The sequence below is a fragment of the Mesocricetus auratus genome, unplaced genomic scaffold, assembly GCF_017639785.1.
Source record: "Mesocricetus auratus isolate SY011 unplaced genomic scaffold, BCM_Maur_2.0 Super-Scaffold_100676, whole genome shotgun sequence".
NCBI lineage: Eukaryota > Metazoa > Chordata > Mammalia > Rodentia > Cricetidae > Mesocricetus > Mesocricetus auratus.
This window is the reverse complement of record NW_024429266.1, coordinates 80357671-80370300: the sequence shown is the minus strand read 5'-3', so window position 1 is coordinate 80370300 and position 12630 is coordinate 80357671.

Here is a 12630-nt window from a genome sequence, read left to right as displayed (position 1 = left end):
TCAATGACATGAAGTGGAAAAGCCTTTGTTGGACTGTCATGGATGAAAGACTATTGTACTAAGTGAACTATTAATAGCAAGATGCTCTGGGGACTAATGGTACTCCACATATATTTGAGAAGATAGTAAAAGTTCTTTATCATAATGAAGTGGAATGCAATTAATTAGTTTCAATGTACTGAACAATGGCATGGTATAAATACCTTTTAATCAGTTGTCAAAGTAGAACATTTCTGTTCAAATTGTGCTGTTCTCTTTTAAATTCAGACTCCAAAAAGACTAAAAGGGAAATCAATTAAACTAAGTAACATATTTTATTTCTCCTCAATAAGAATGTTTAGATGTACCTAAAATCAATAAATTCAGATGACAGCGTTATTTAGTTGCTATTATAAAGTATATAAAAATCAACATTCTCTTGCACAAAATCCAATCATCAGATATAAGTTTAGTCCTCATCCCGGTTTGAGGAAACATCTCTTTGACTTTACAAAAAAGCATAATTCTGATTTTCTAAAAGTTCCTTTATTCTAAAAATATCTACATGGAGTTCACTATATATTGGACAGTATTCCTGGTATTTCAGGTAAATCTATAATTAAATTTATGATGACATTAATTAGGGCTAAAGATGTATCATAGCATAAAAGCCTTTTTCTTTTTAGCTTATCCAAGATCGTGTGTTTCTCAGTATGGCATCCAAAGTACAAATACCCAGTGACTTTCACAAAGCATATATCGAGGTGGGAGGGGGTTAGTCATGTACAAGGAAAAATTCATTCTAAACTGGTATAAGCTGAAAAAAATACTGTTTTAAACTAGAAGCTCAGAATCTAGGACAAGTGTTTGTCTTAGTCTTACTTCCCATTTGGTTCGAGTTGTGCTTTTATGTCAGATTCACAAAACAGCATCATGTAATGTAAATATGGCAGTCAAAGTCTCTAATTTTTGAGTCCCCTATGCTTTTCATTTTAGTTGTTAAAAGTTTGAAAAAAATCATTCTCTTAGAAACATTTTTTTAATTTTATTAATTTAAATTTTATTTAAATTAGAAACAAACTTGTTTTAAACGTCAATCCCAGTTACCCTCCCTCCTCTCCTCCCCTACCCCCCACCGTCCCCTCATCCCATCTCCTTTCTGCTCCCTAGGAAGGGTGAGGCCTTCCATGGGGGATCTTCAAAGGAAGAATATCATATCATTTGGAGCAGGGCCTAGACCCTCTTATTTTAATTTTTCTCAATATATTTTTTCATTCTTAGTAGATTTTATTGGTTTCTTTTGTTTTTGATTTAAATTAGAAACATGCATGCTTCAAATGTCAATACCAGATCCCTCCTTTTCAATCCAACAGCCCAACCCCCTGACCTCCAGCCCAATCTCCACATCATTACCCAGGTGAGGCCCTCCTTGGGGGGTTCTCCAAAGTCTGTCATTTCATCCAGGGCATGACCTAGGTCCTTCCCTATGTGTCAAGGCTGAGAGAGAAACCCTCCATGTGGAGTGGGCTCTCAAATTCATTCATATGCCATGGTGAACACTAACCTATTACACAAGGCCCCAGAGATTTCTGAGGCCTCCTCACTTACACTACATTCATGGAATCTGGATCATTCCCCTGTTTGCTTCTTAGCAATCCATCTAGGTTTCAAGAGCTCCCCCTTTTCCAGTCAGCTGTCTTTGTGGGTTTCACCAGCACAGTCTTGACCCCTTTGCTCATCACTCCTCCATATCTGTCATTGGGTTCCAGGGGGTCAGTTCAGTGTTTAGCTGTGAGTATATGTCTCTGCTTCCATCAGTCACTGGATGAAGCTTCTAGGATGTTATATAAGGTAGTCATCAACTTACCCATCAGGTAGTGGCTATTAATGTAGTCTCTCCGCTATTACTTAGTTTTCCAGTTGGTGTTATCATTGTAGATCTCTAGAAATCTCACTAGTGTCAGCTCTGTCCTCAAAGATAAAATGACTCCTACTATTATGGTATCTCTCATCCTGGTCTCCTCTATTTTTACCTCAACTCAATCTTCCTGCTGCCCCATGTCTTCTACCCTCCTCTTATCCCCCTCTCTTTTTCCTGGTTCCCTCTCCTCTCCACCCATGTTCCCAATATTCTCAGGAGATCTTGCCTCTTTCCACTTCTCTTGGGTATAACTCATATGTCTTGGAAACCTCCCTGTTTCCCAGTCTCACCGGCCCTGAGATTGTAGGCAAAAACTCACCTGATCCATGTCTAAAATCCTTATATGGGTGAGTACATATCATGCTTGTCTTTTTTGTGACTGGAGTAAGATGATATCTCAGGGTTGTTTTAATTTGCATTTCCTTGATGGCTAAGGATGTTGAGTACTTTCTCAAGTGTCTTTCAGCCATTTTAGGTTTCTCTATTGAGAATTCTCTATTTAGTTCAGTTCCCCACTTTTTAACTGGGTCTTTTGGTGTTTTAGAAAATAGCTTCTTGAATTCTTTTAAATTTTGGAGACCAGCCCTCTGTCAGATATGGGGTTAGTGAATATCTTTTCCCGATCTGTGGGTTGCCTTTTGTCTTGCTGATTGTGTCCTTTGCCTTACAGAAGCTACTCAGTTTCAGGAGGTCCCATTTATTAATTTTTGATCTCAGTGTTTGTGCTATTGGTGTTGTGTTCAGGTAGCAGTCTCCTGTACTAATTTGATCAAGGGTACCACGCACTTTCTCTTCTAAGTGTTTCAGTGTGGCTGGATTTATGTTGAGGTCTTTGGTCCATTTGGACTTAAGTTTTGTGCATGGCGAAAGAAATGGATCTATCTGTAGTCTTCTAAGTGCCAATATCCAGATATGCCAGCACCATTTGTTGAAGAGGCTATCTTTATTCCATTGTATAATTTTAGCTTCTTTGTCGAAAATCAGCTCTTCATGTGTTTGTGGATTAATCTCAGAGTGTTCAATTCTATTCCATTGGTCTACCTGTCTATTTTTGTGCCAATATCAAGCTGTTTTCAGGACTACAGCTCTACAATAGGGCTTGAAGTCAGGAATGGTGATGCCTCCAGATGTTGCTTTGTTGAGCAGGGTTGTCTTGGCTATCCTTGGTCTTTTGATTTGCCATATAAAGTTTAGAATTGTTCTTTCAATATTTGTGAAGAATTGTGCTGTAATTTTGATGGGGATTGCACTGAGTCTGTAGATTACTTTTGGCAGAATTGCCATTTTTACTACATTGATCCTACCTATCCAATAGCATGGGAGATCTTTACATTTTCTGGTGTCTTCTTTAATTTCTTTCTTTAAAGACTCAAAGTTCTTGCGATACAGGTCTTTCACTTGTTTGGTTATCATTATCCCAAGGTATTTTTTTCTTGTGTGTGGCAATTGTAAAGGGTGATGTATCTCTGATTTATTTCTCAGTCCTCTTATCATCTGTATATAGTAGAGCTACTAATTTTCTTGAGTTGATCTTATATCCTGCCACTTTGCTGAAGGTGTTAATCAGCTGTACGATTTCCCTGGTAGAGTTCTTTGGGTCACTTATGTAAATTGTCATATCAGCTGCAAATAGTAAAAGTTTTACCTCTTCCTTTCTAAATTCTATCCCCTTGATCTCCTTTTTTTGTCTTATTTCCCTAGCTAGAACTTCGAGTACAATATTGAAGAGGTATGGGGAGAGTGGGCAGTCCTGTCTTGTTACTGATTTTAGCAGAATCACATTGAGTTTCATTCCATTTAGTTTGATGCTGGTTGTTGGTTTGCTGTGTATAGCTTTTATTGTGTTTAGGTGTGTTCCTGTTATCCCAGATCTCTCCAATACCTTTACCAGGAAGGGGTGTTGGATTTTGTCAAAGGCTTTTTCAGCATCTAGTGAGATGATCATGTGATTTTTCTTTCTCAGCTTATTTATATGGTAGATTACATTGATAGATTTTCATATGTTGAATCATCCCTGCATCCCTGGAAAGAAGCCTACTTGATCATGGTGGATGAGTTTTCTGATGTGTTCTTGGATCCGATTTGCCAGTATTTTATTGAGTATTTTTGCACCAATGTTCATGAGGGAAATTGGTTTCAAGTTCTTTTCTTAGTTGTGTCTTTTTGTGGCTTGGGTATCAATTTTATTGAAGCCTCATTAAAAGAATTTGACAAAGACCCTACTGCTTCTATTGCATGGGATACTTTGAGGAAAATTTGTATAAGCTGTTTGTTGAATGTCTGGTAAAATTCTGCACTGAAGCCATCTGGTCCTGGACTTTATTTGGTTGGAAGAATTTTGATGACAGCTTCTATTTCCATAGGTGTTATAGGTCTATTTAAATTGCTTATCTGTTCTTGATTTAATTTTGTCAGGTGATATCTTTCCAGGAAGTTGTCCATTTTCTTTGCAGTGCTGGATTACATGCTTATATCTAAATATTGATCCTTACCAAATAATGAGGAATGTGGATTATCTTACTCTTGTATTTTGTGCTATCTGTAAAAGCACAAGGTGAAGTCAAATTACATATGACCAGGTGGACTGTACTACAAGGAGAGAAATTCAGAAGATACTGTGGATGGAAGAGAAGAGCAGGTAGACAGGGAGTCTATAGAAAATAGGTAAAATAATAATCCATTATTTTATCTGAACATAGCACATAAATTCATTAGTTTTTAATAATTGTCATGCATATTTAAACATATCTATACATTACTAAATGTTTGTCTCTTTTAGGGACAAATGAAAGGAATATAGAAATATCACAAAACTGAGGAACTGAAACCTTGTATGACTGTTTGTCAATCTTTTTTTGTGCATGATCCTTATGCAACTCAACATAGAGACAAGGAATTTTCATTTCAATTTGTGATTCTCACAGCTTTCTTCATTGCCTGGACTGGTTCAGTTTCTTTGGATTTGTGCCTATAAACAGTGGTGGAGCAGCAAAGAGAGACAGGTTTTAACTTTATATCTAGAAATGAAAAAGAAAGTGATAGAACTTCCAAGATCTCACAATCAGTGGACACCAGGTATGAGAATTCCTACAATTACTTGCCTTGCCAAGTGGATGATCAACTCTTTGATATTTTGGCCTTTGGAAACATTCCAGATCCAAACTGCATCATTGTGCTGTTTAACTTTTGATGTTTAAATATGCAAAAAGTTTCTTATATAAAAAATTGTTTAAAGATTTATATTTATTTCAAGACATGTGAGTTATTCTATGTGTTCTCTGTGTAGATATGGATGAAAGTAGAGATCACATGGCCCAAAGGAGTTAAAGATGTTTGGGGACCACTTGATAAAAGTTCAAAAGTAATAAGCACTGTCAAGCCATCTCTCCAACCCCAGAAAAAAATGTTTCTTTACTTAATGGGATATTCCCTAAAGAAAAAAAAAAACTCAAGAGGGAGAGAGAGACAAAGATGGAGACACAGAAACAGAGTACACTAACAGGGATATTCTGCATTTATCAGCAGCAAGGTTTCCCTTGTTCTCACTCTCCAGCTATAGCATACAGAAACAGCTTCAGCTGCAGGTGCTGCTCATTCATTTTGCAACCAAGGTTCTGAGTAAAGGAGATGATTCACAACCCCTCTCTGTTTTTTATTTGTGGGGTTCACTCTCCCTTTGTCTTACCCAGAACAAAGATTGCATCAGATCTTTGTGGTCATCCCCTTTGAGTTATCTCAGCTATTCCATCATGCTCTTACAATGGTTTGTTATTATATCACTAATTTTTCCTATTAATGCTCTTCTATCATAAATACCCAACCGTGTGTGGATTTGCTTAATATATTAGATTCTTAAGCTATAGGAAAATATTAAAAATTAAGGAATTTCCACCGAGAATAATGAACAATTAGGAATCATAAAAGAATTTAGAGGTTTGAAACATGAAATTCTCACCCCACAGCTCAGTATATAATCAAGTTTTCTTTACAATCAAAACTTCAATTAAGATGTATGTGTATTTTACTATGTTTAAAAATATAGCACATATGTACATCATCTTAGGGTTAACAAAATCTTAACATCAACAACTTATTATGATGTCTTTGGAATCATCAAAGGAAATTTTGCTATCAATGCCCGGAAGTACACAAAGGATTTTATACATGTACACATCTCTAATAATACAAGAAAATGATGACTGCGAGCTGCAAGAATTGGAAATAGGGAATATTAGATTTACAATGTTTGGCATACTTCTATGTGTAGTTATAACAAGCTAGAAACTTTATGAATTTTATTTCTAATTAGAGACTTTTTGATTCTTAATTCAATTTACTTTTGAGGATTTTGGAAAAACAAACCATGATCATGTTTGCAAATGGACAGTCTAATTGTTCATACATGAAATATTTATACTTTGAAACTCTTTGCCACAGTGATTGTGGTGAATTCCTACTCTAAGTATGTTAATTACATAATACAAGAATATTTAAGTAGTTTACTAGTGATATTTTTCTGTAAAATTCTAAATTATGGAATTTTTCTCTAAAAATATTTGTCAATTATGTTTTGTTCTAAATTTCTCTGAAATGTTTATGAAAACTTACCATCTCCAAAGAGAAGCTGAGTAGAGAAAAAATGCACAAAATTTGAATTTCTTTAGTTCACATTGTGTTCATTTTTCACAATCTTACATTCTGCAGCATGTATAATGTACTGCAGAAACACACTCATTTTCTTGTATAACCTAAACATAGTGAAAAACAAGGTTTACAAAAGATATTCAATCCTCAGTCTATCTTCTTTACCTTCCCCCAGTCCAATATTTTGAGATTAATCCCAGACTTTGCATGAGTATACAGAAAAATTAATTTATTTTAATTTATGTGTCTGCTTTCCGCCAATGTTGTAGTAAATGACCGCAAGGTATTGGCTTAAGAAACACAAAGACAATATTCCATGAAGATAACTATTCTATGGTTACCTGACGTGTGACTAAAGCCTAGGCATAAATAAAACTGAAGTATTATTTCTGGCATGCTAGGAAAACTATTTTCTTTATTTATAAGTATCCAAATGCTACTACCATTATGGGGGGATTCATGACCTCCTTTTTCCATCTTCAATGATGAAAGTGCAAACATGTAATCTATCATACATGCTTCTTCCATCTTCCCTGAAATACACTGATGCCACTAACATAGTCCACAACGATATTTCTATTTTAAGGCAAACCGATTCAGTTCCTATTTCCAATTATTTTTTCATTCAGTGTGATCTATTTAAAGTTCTGTCCATTGGCAGAGAGAATTGTTTGGGAGATTGCTATTCTGATTGGCCAAAATTATATCACACACACACACACACACAACATATTGAATGTATTTTCTGGAATCACAACAAAACATCCTAATTCTCATGATTCCTATAAAATGAGATACAAAAGATGTGTATTTGAGGCTACAGATTCCAAACATAACAAGCACAGTTTTGTTTTGACTAGTTATTTTTTTCTCCATAATCCAACTAGTATTCTCATGCAATAATCTAAAGGGTTTTCACCCACCCCATTTCTTCGGCTTGATCATAATTTTCAACTGTTCTCTAATATGCCACCAGAATTGTTGAATAAAACTTGAACTTTAGAGTGTGAGGAGGGTCCTAGGTGGGTTGGATACTTACCCACAAACACAAAAACCTGAGTTAAAATCTCCAGAATTCAATGTAAGTCAGGTGTGGGGGCAAGCATTAAAAATCAAAGGAATCCTTTGGGAAATTGGAAAGTAGAAACATTTGGGCTGGAATACAAAATGGTAAATAATGCCAGGTGGTGGTGGTGCATGCCTTTAAGCCCAGCACTCGGGAGGCAGAGGCAGGTGGATCTCTGTTAGTTCGAGGCCAGGCTGGTCCGACAGCTTCGAAAACAATACAGAGAAACCCTGTATTGTTTGGTGAATAACAAAGACAGTGTCTCAAACAAGATGGTAGAAGATGAAAACAAAGACACAAAGTTTGTCTCCACGCATTTGTCATCTTACATATATATATATAATAATGTATTTGTATGAAAAATCTTTAAATTTATACTCAAATGCATGAACATGTACACACACATCATAGTTGAAAATGAAAGACAGACAGAGATGAAAAGACTAGGTATATTTGTAGATGTCATCAACTCTTAGAGAAACAGCACTTTGTAGAAATACTAGAATCAATGTGCATTTGAAGAGAAAATGAGCAGATTGAGAAAAAATATGGTAACTCCCAAATCTCCTTTACAAGTTAGACTTCCACTAATTTTAATGCTAGATCTAGTAAACTTCTATTGTAGAATTATGTTTACTCACTGTAGTTAGACCAAATAGGAAGATGGTTATTTATATACTAAATAAACTTTTAAATTTTGTGGAAGGGCATTGCAAGAAGAAGCTATAATAAGAACATATTATCATCATAAATTACCATATTGCTATAAGACACTGTGTGTATATTAATTTAAAAGTCATAAACATGTTTATGTTCTGAAACTAACTTGTACTTATTAAACTTTTAAAAGGTTACAATATAAACAAACTATAAATAAAATTAAAAGTCAAAACAAATATTTTTCTAATATTTGACATTCAACTCAAGAGCTCTTTTTAATTTTATTTTTAAATTTAAATTTAAATTAGAAACAAGGTTGCTTCACATGTAAATTCCAGGTCCCTCTCCCTTTCCCTCCCTTCTTCCCACATCCTCCCACCAACCCCTCCAATATCCCCTCATTTCCCCAGGGAGGGTGAGGCCCTCCATGGGGGTATCCATAGTCTGTCATTTCATCCAGGGCAGGGTCTAGACCCTTCCCCAAGAGTCCAGGGTGAGAGTGCATCTTTCATTGTTGGATGGGAGCCCAAAGTCCATTTGTATAACCGGAATAAATACTTATCTACTCCCCAAGGCCCAATAGATTACCCAGGCCTCCTCACTGACACCCACATTCAAGTGGTCTTGATGAGTCCCATGCTGGGTTCCCAGGCATCAGTTTGGGATTCAAGAGCTAACCCTTGTCAGGTCAGATGTTTCTGGGGGTTAAACCAGCCCAGTCTTATTCCCTTTGGTCATCAGTCCTCCCTCTCTGTTACTGGCTTTCTTGAGTTCAGCTCAGTGCTTAGTCGTGGGAGTCTGCCTCTTCTTCCATCAGCCACTGAATGAAGGTTCTGTTTCCCAGACCCTCTGGCCATGGGACTGTAGGCTGGCACTCCCCAGATCTATGTCTAAAATCCATATATAAGAGAGTACATGCCATGGTTCTGTTTTTGTGACTGGGTTACCTCACTCAGGATGGGTTCTTCTATTGCCATCCATTTGCCTGCAAATTTCAGGATTCCATTGTGTAAATGTGCCACATTTTCTCTATCTATTCTTCGGGTGAGGGGCATCTAGGTTGCTTACAAGTTCTGGATATTACAAATAATGCTGGTATGAACATAGTGGAACACATATCCTTGCTGTATGAACACATATTATCCTAATATTTGACATTCAACTCAAGAGCTCTTTAACATTTACTTAATACTTGGTAAACATCGCCCACCAGAAATTCAATGTAAGCTGTCTGTCTAAATTAGTTTTAGTAACCATGAGTGACATCAAATAAGTTAAAGAAAATATTTTTATCATATTTGCTACTACATAAACAAATATAACCATTTAAACCTTATCAATATCATATATATATGATCATCTTTTTCAGTAATAAGACTTTGAAATTAAAATTTCTGTATAACACTTAAAGTATCTCTTAGTATAGCTAGTTCCAGATGAGGTATTCAGTATACTTACTACATAGATCACAACTATGACAACATCAATTATGGTTAGAATAAGTAGAGATACAAGAATGAAAATGAAAACAAAATAACTTTTGATTTCTACCCACTAATAGTGTAGATAGGAATGAATACATACAAGCAATGACATTAGACTAAAATAAAATTAGACATTTCTAAGAATATAAACTGGAGTCTAATTGGTAACATAATTGAACATTTTTACATATTAGAAATGTTCTATATTATTGAATTTGAACTTATTATTGAATGTAATTTGTGTATAAGAAGAGACATGTTGGAAAAGAGACAAGACAATGGAGTAGCCTTCATGAACTCCTGAACTAAACTCTAATTCCATACTCATGTTGTGTGCTATCAATATTATATAATGAGTAATTTTAATTTTTCAGAGAATGGTCATGGTACATACTGGCTGTACAGTTGGGCACTGTAGAATTATTTCTGCTATCCTTCATCCCCATAAAGAACTATCTGGATAATAATGCTTACAGCTCAAGAAGAATGAACTGTACCAATGAAAAGCAAAAGTCTCATACTGGTCTGCGACTCACTTAACCAGCCGGGTCTGTCTGGCTAACAAGCTCCAGGGACCCACCTGTCTCTGTTGACCTAGTGCTGGAATTGCAAGAATATTCTACCACACACTTCAGCCCAGTATTTTATTTCTGTTCTGAAAATTTATCTCAGGAATATCTCATCCTTTTAAAAAGGATTTTATTCCTTAAGATATGTTCCTAACCTGCAAAAGACAATTTTCAGTAATTTATGTTTTCAGGAAAGTAACAGCAAAACAAATGTCTAACTTTAAGTTCTATATTGTTAGTAATCTCAAATTAAAAAAATAATTTCTATTATTTATGAAATACATCTTTATTTGCATTGCTAAATTGAAAGTCCTCAAAAGTATCTTCATTACGTGAAAATTATACATTGCCTGCTTAGAAGCATTAATAATAGTTCAAATAAAAATTAATTATTTGGTTTAAAATATTACACCCACATTTATTATTTTCCATTTTAGTTTCAGAATTTAATGCAATATATGATATAGACACATTTATGATATAGTCCAAAAATATCTGTGATGTTAATACTGAGTTAAGAGACAACTGACAAGAACAAATAAGGAAAGTTTACATGAAGCAATGTGTATTGAACTATTCTAGCTTAAGCACCAGTGGATTTTAAAACCGCTTTCTCTTTTCTTGTTAATTACCAAATACTTTGTATTAACAATCTGATAAAGGAGTAATACTTGATTATTTGTTACACCTCAACATGATTTAAATTATGTTAAATTTGAATTATTTCTCTAACACTCCACTACTGTTTTCCTATCTTAATTATATGAGCTATACTAAATGAAATACTCATTATTAAAAGGGAACATGAGACATATAAATTCTAATTAGGATAAAAGTTGTTGAAATATGTCTTCTCTCACAGGAATAAAAGAAATGTCTAGACACACAACACTAATAACATGTATTTTTGGAAAATTCAGATTAGTTGAATGTTAAGATTATTTTAAAATTAGAAGAAATATCTACATTGTGTACTAATCTCATCCAATTTGAGTTTGACCTAGGGATATTCCCACTTTACAGATAATATCTTAAATAACTTTTAGTCATGAATGTTATTTTTCTTTCTATAAATCAATTACAAGAACCTCAACACGAGACCAATTAATTCAAACCAGGTTATCCACAAACTCTATGTAATTTAGTTTTAAATGCTATTAAATAGATGTGAAGGATAAACTAAAACAATTGATCATATGCATTTATCTATATCTATCTTCTTAACTTCCTGGAAACCTTTTTCCTCCATTTTTTTCAGAGAAATAATAACCTAGTTTCACAGGTAAAAGTTTTTGGAAAACACAATTAAAATTCTAAACACCAAAACCATATCCACAGAATAAGGAATAATAGTTTAACCAAGAAATAACTTTACACAAAAATGTTGAAATGAGAGAGAAGATTGAAATTTTCACTTCCCAAGTGTTATTAAATGTACCTAATATTTTTCTTTAAAGAAGGGAGAGGTTAAACATATTTATTTATTTATTTATTTGGTTTTTACGAGACAGGGTTTCTCTGTATTGTTTTGGAGGCTATCAGTCCAGCCCGGCCTCGAACTCACAGAGATCCACCTGCCTCTGCCTCCCTAGTGCTGGGATTAAAGGCGTGCGCCACCACCGCCCAGCGGTTAAACACATTTTATCACATTTTTAGAAGCCTTTTTTTCTCCCCTCCTCCTCTTTGTAGATATTTTTTAAAGTATTATGTATTCTAAATGTAGGCTGAAAACGTGAATCAACATAAATGAAACTAATTCCCTGTATGAATTTACTGCTCATTCATTGTGGGAAAATAGGAGGCATCATTTCCTGGTAATTTATGTTCTTCCTAATGTAAATTTAATTTTTTATGACTCTCACTGTTTTGTAGCATTTACTAGGTGAGGAAGCCATAAAGCATGTTGTCATGAAGAGGATAAAGGTTAAAGACTGTAATTATTGTCAATGCCTTCATATGTATTTACAACTCAAATTTTAAAAACAAGCCAAATATTTGTGGAGATAGACAAAATTATTTATTGCCTGAATTTTGAAAGTGGAAGTTTAAATGTAAACTTGACAGTATTCAGCTGAATAAAATGTGTTTAACTATATAGCACATGACATATAATAATGATATATGGGTGAAGATCCAGGTAATCCATAAGACAATGTATTTAGCACATACTAAATATCCAACACTGGGCTTTCTAGTTGTAATAAAATGCTGTGATGATAAATGGTTTCAATTAAAAGAAGCATTAAAACTTTTATCAAAGTGGCTTGGTTATAGTTGCTAAGATTATAACCAAAGATTCACAAATGT